Source organism: Malania oleifera, chromosome 13, assembly GCF_029873635.1.
Source record: "Malania oleifera isolate guangnan ecotype guangnan chromosome 13, ASM2987363v1, whole genome shotgun sequence".
Classification (NCBI taxonomy): Eukaryota; Viridiplantae; Streptophyta; class Magnoliopsida; order Santalales; family Ximeniaceae; genus Malania; species Malania oleifera.
This window is the reverse complement of record NC_080429.1, coordinates 30977952-30983951: the sequence shown is the minus strand read 5'-3', so window position 1 is coordinate 30983951 and position 6000 is coordinate 30977952.

The following is a 6000-nucleotide window of genomic DNA, read 5'->3' as shown; positions in this document are numbered from 1 at the left end:
ATACGACATGTCTAGATTCGATGTCATACTGGGGATGGATTGGTTATCGTCCAGTTATGCAGTGATCGACTGTCGTGGAAAGGTGGTAGTGTTTAGACCTCTTCGGGAGAAGGAGTATGATTTTATAGGATCGTGTGTGCGTTCGATGCCACAAATTCTATCGACATTACAGGAGAGGAGGTTACTCTTGGACGGATGTTAAGGGTATATAACTTGTGTGAGGGAACCACCGCGGGATGAGTTGAAACTCGAGGATATTCGAGTGGTTAATGAGTTCCTGGATGTATTTCTCGAAACTTACCCAGTTTACCTCTGGATTGTGAGGTGGAGTTTGCGATAGAGTTGCTGTTTGGTAAGGCATCGATCTCTAAAGCTCCATGCTAAATGGCTTCAGTAGAACTTCAGGAGTTGAAGGAGCAGTTACAGGAATTACTAGACAAAGGCTTTATTCGACCTAGTGTTTTGCCCTGGGGAGCTCCAATTTTGTTTGTGAAGAAGAATGATGAGTCGATGCGTATGTGCATTGATTACCGGGGGATCAACAAGGTAACTGTGAAGAATCATTACCTGTTGCCTCGTATCGATGATCTCTTTGACCAACTACAGGGGACGCAAGTCTTTTTGAAGATCGATCTGTGGTCAGGGTATCATCAGGTGAGAGTTTAATTTAAAGATGTTGTGAAAACTGCTTTCCGAATCAGATACAGCCACTACGAGTTCTTAGTCATGCCTTTTGGCTTAACAAATTCTCCGACAGTGTTCATGGATCTGTTGAACAGGGTTTTCCATGAGCACTTGGATCAGTTTGTAGTAGTGTTTATTGATGATATTTTGGTATACTTGAGAAGTCCGGAAGAGCATGAAAACCATCTGAGGTTGGTGCTACAATTTCTGCGAGAGAGGAATTTGTATGCCAAGCTGAGGAAATGTGAGTTCTGGTTGAATAAAGTCGCATTTTTAGGCCATGTGGTGTTTAAGGATGGTATTTCAGTTGATCCTAGCAAGATTGAAGCTATGATCGACTAGGTGAGACCGAAGAGTGTGCAAAAGGTTCAAAGTTTTTTGGGACTAGCGGATTATTATCATCAGTTCGTAGAGGGATTCTTTAAGTTATCTAGGCCTCTAACACGATTGACCAGGAAGGTGGTGAAAATTGATTGGACCGAAGATTGCGAGTGGTGTTTCCAGGAGTTGAAACAGCGATTGGTTACTGCTTCGATTTTGACCATTCCTTCTGGGGATGGCGGTTTTGTGATCTATAGCGACGCATCTCTGAAGGGTTTGGGATGTGTGATTATGCAACAAGGTAAGGTAATAGCATATGCTTCTCGGTAACTTAAGGAATACGAGAAGAATTACCCTACGCATGATTTGGAATTGGCTGCTGTAGTTTATGCACTAAAGATTTGGTGACACTACCTGTATGGTGTTCAATGTGAGATTTTCACTGATCACAAGAGCCTCAGGTACTTTTTCACGCAAAAAGAGTTGAACATAAGGCAATGAAGATGGCTTGAGCTAATTAAAAACTATGATTGCGCCATCAGTTATCACCTAGGGAAAGCCAACGTATTAGCTGGTGCATTAAGTCGAAAGTCGGAGCATGCGACAATATCTACAGCTATGGCTCAGCATTATATCAGACGGGATCTAGAAAGCCTTGGTATAGAGTTGGTGGACAGAGATCGTCAGGCTTTCATTACTACCTTGGTGATCCAGTCGACTTTGTTTGAGCGTATTAAAGTCACGTAGGCTAGTGATGTAGAGTTGGTTGAGATTGTGGAGAAAGTGCAGTAAGGGTTAGTTGCAAATTTTAACATCTCTGAGGAAGGTGTGTTGAGTTTTGGAACTAGATTGTGTGTTCCAAACGATGACAAGATCATATGGACGATTCTGGGCGAAACGTATCGTTCTTTGTATATGATACATCTTGGTAGCACGAAGATGTATCGAGATTTTTACGAGACCTTCTGGTGGAGTGGTATGAAAAGAGAGATTGCTCAGTTTGTGGAGCAGTGTCTGACGTGTTAGCAGGTGAAAGCTGAACATTAGAGGTCGGCAGGGCCGTTAGATCGAGACCCGAGGTTTACCTCTCATTTCTGGCAGAGCTTGTAGGAAGCACTGGGGACAAATCTTACTTTTAGTACAGTGTTCCACCCCTATACTGATGTACGGCTAGAGAGAACAGTACAGATCTTGGAGGATATGTTACAGGTGTGTGTGTTAGACTTCAGTGGTAGTTGGATACAGTTTATGCCACTAGTAGAGTTTGCCTATAATAATAGCTTCCAGGCCAGTATCAGGATGGCATCATTCGAGGCTCTATATGGTCGAAGGTGTCGGTCTCCTTTATATTGGGATGAGGTGGGTGAACGTCAGGTTTTAGGACTTGAACTCGTGCAACTGGCGTTTGAGAAGGTGGGTTTGATCTAGGATAGGATCAAATTGGCTTAGAGTTGGCAGAAGAGTTACGCAGATGTTTGCCACCGTGAGTTGGAGTTCGAGATAGGAGGTAAGATATTCTTGCAGATTGCTCCGATGAAAAGGATTTGGGAAGAAGGGCAAGCTAAGCCTGAGGTATATCGGACCATTCGAGGTTCTTGAATGAGTTGATCTGGTAGCCTATAGGATTGCACTACCCCCAGTGCTCTCGAGGATCCATGATGTGTTCTATGTATCTATGTTGAGGAGGTACGTGCCGATCCGTTGCATGTTATTAGCTACGAGAACTTGGAAAATGGGGATACTTTATCATATGAGGAGGTACCCATTCAGATTCTGGACCGTAAAGTTCAGAAGCTACGTACCCAGGATATACCGTTAGTAAAGGGATTGTGGTAGAATCACAAGGCTGAGGAAGCTTCTTAGGAATTGGAAGCGGAAATATGCCAGAAGTATCCACAGTTGTTCTAAGGTGTGGTTTTGATAGTAGAATCAGTGAGTATGTGTGTATTATTCTACTATCATATTGAGATAGGTGGTCAGTCTTTGGGAGTATGTGTTTTGTGAACTTTTGAGATGGTTTATGTATGTGACCACGGTATTCCTCCTCCATAAGTGAGGGTGTGTATATATTGTGACGGGGCTACGTCGTAGTAGCTGCCAGTTCTTACTAAAGGCGAGTATGTCTGTGTGAATGAGTTCATAAATGAGAGATTACAAATTTCGAGGAAGAAATTTTTATAAGGAGGGGAGGTTGTAAGAACCCGAATCGTGAGATATGGAATAAATAAATAAATAAAGGGTAAACCAGTAAATTGAGCAGGCTTCGTCAACGAAGCTAGAGTTTCATCGACGAAGGCCCTTCTATTGCTCGATGATGAAATGCAAAGGCTCGTCGACGAGGAGAAGCCGAAAGGTTTCGGGGAACTCGAAAATCTTAGGCTCGTCGACGAGGCCACCGCTTTGTCAACGAACTCCCTTTGTTGGCTCGTCGACGAAGACGTTGTCACGTCGACGAGGTTGGCCAAGTCAAAAGTGCTATAAATATCTTTCTTGTTGCTTAGAAGCTAAGATATCTAAATTCTCTCCCTCTCTCTCTAAAAACTCAAAACTCCACCCTTTCTCTCTAGTTTTCTTCGCCGTTCATTGTTATAATCGACGATTTGACGTTACTACGAGGATCAGGGAAGGATTCTCTTCATGATTTGTGGAACGGATCTTCATTTCAAGGATTTTTGGGTTTGGACCCAAAATCGAGGTAAGGCTCGGTTTTCATTTTCGTTTTGGTATATCTGTAGAGAATGGAATTTTAAGTAAGTTTTGTACTACGATTTTTAGGTTTTGGGAACTCGGTTAGCTGTTTAGCAGCCATAGAGTACGGGTTTGGATTTTCGGGGAAAGGTAAGGGGATTTTGTTTATATCAGTTATTCACGAAATCGGATTCAGTAGAACTATGGTTCATGGTCCTGTGTGTGTTTTGACTACTTATTTGGGAAAATCTAACGGGTAAAATTATGGGATTTTCATGTTATAGTTTTGGGAAAAAGGGGAATTGGGTTGCATCTCTGGTTTCATTGGAAAATCGTGGATATATTGTGTTATATATTGTGTTATGGAAATGACCGTGCTTTGACTTGTTTAAACTGTATTTTGGAAAACATGATTTGTGATTACCAAATAAGTGTGGAATGTACTGTTATATGAATATGCATGACTTGTGATTTTGGCTGAAACGAGATACGGGTACGTGAGTTCCAAATTGTTCTAGGTTGTAAAAGAGTGTCCGACTCTATATCTGAGGGTGTGAAATATCACCTGCTAATGGCAAGAGTGTCCGGCTCTATATCCCAGGGAGTGAAATATCACCTTTTCTAGCTGATCACCGAAGGGTGTGGATCCACCAAATGTACTAGTATAATGCCATGGGAGTTTGGGACTACGCCATGTGTCGAGGACGTCATGTAATGCGGGATAGCTTCATGCCGAAGGGTATGATGACATCAGGTTACTTGATCATGCGTGTGTTGAAAACTGTTTTGTGAAAAATACTGAAATTGTATTGAACTGTGTATGCTATATGTCATGATAACACTCATATGCCACACACTGATATAACCTGATTCTTCCTTACGGACAGGTGTCTCACCCTTATCATACGTACATATTTTCAGGTCCCACGAGCAGCCGGAACTAGTGTCCTAGCGTTGGGAGTGTGGTTGTCGGTCTAGCTGCGTTTAGTACTAGCGTAAGTATTGGATTATAGCCAGATTGTCGTGTTGGGTTTTGTAGACACCCGGGGCTTGTTTTGTATTATGGGACCTGGATGTTGGGTTTGTATAGACTTTGGTATGGTAATGACATGTTATTATAGTTTGACTATTTTCCGCTACGTAAACTGTGTTGGTGAATGTGAATAGGGTATACAGGAACCCCACGGGGTCGAACCCTTACACTATATAGTATCATGTGTGTTTGAAATAAACAAGGACAGGTTAGGTTACTACATCACACCCTGGGGCCCATTGCTGGGTTCGGGGCGTGACAATAGTAGTGTCTCTGCTTTGCATTAGGCCAATTTAAGCCCAAAATATATATGTAATTTGATCAAATAAGGAAAAAAATTAAAAGAAATGAGGGTCATTTGGCCTCAAAAGTAGGATTCCTATAAAAATGAGATTCCCATAATACTCATCCATGAAATAGGGCAAGAATGGAATGCTCATGTTATGTGGTCTTTATTCCAAAGAATATTCATAACTGTTACGTTATATTCATTGTCTTTTAGACAAAAGATTTTCATATCTTAACAATCATCTAATGGTTGATAATTCAATATTTGCTTAAGTTTTTATATTGTCGTCATCTTCTAAGGAAATTTCATGAGTTCCCAAGCACAAGTTCTTCCTAGCTTTCTTGCCATGCAAAAGAACGTTTACTTAATTTGTATTACTATCTTTTCCTAGCTTGTAATTTTTTAAAATCATGTGTGTCTATATGAGTTTTTCTTTAACATTGTACTAATTGATATACATGCATTGCATGAAAACAATCTAGATATGTAATAATATTTAGTTTTAAGTAATTTATTTTAAAAGTTCAATACATATGTCGCAACATCCCGGAGAAGAGTCCAGAATGGCGAGGAATAATAATATTAAAAGTTCAATATAGTCATCACTAACATGTTATTTTCCTAGGTGTGGTTTGTTCACCTAATTACTACTTGTTAATTGGTCTCCAGACTAATCCTAGGTCAAGGAACTAGTAATCTCGGTCTGTATTTACCAGAATTGGGATTGAGAGTTCAGTTATGCGAGGGGAATGTACTAATACCCCCTACACACCCGTTCTACTAATGGTACCTAATTAACCATGAATTATCCCTAAATTAAATCTAGTGGTCTTTAATTAACTCCTTATAAAAAATAAATATTGTTGGCTTTAGTGGCTATATAATCATATTTGATGTATTTTGATGATATTAACCTAATTGTGGTTCCAAGTTTAAACCTATCTTTATAGATCAAGTTAGTACATGTACAAGTGACAAATACATG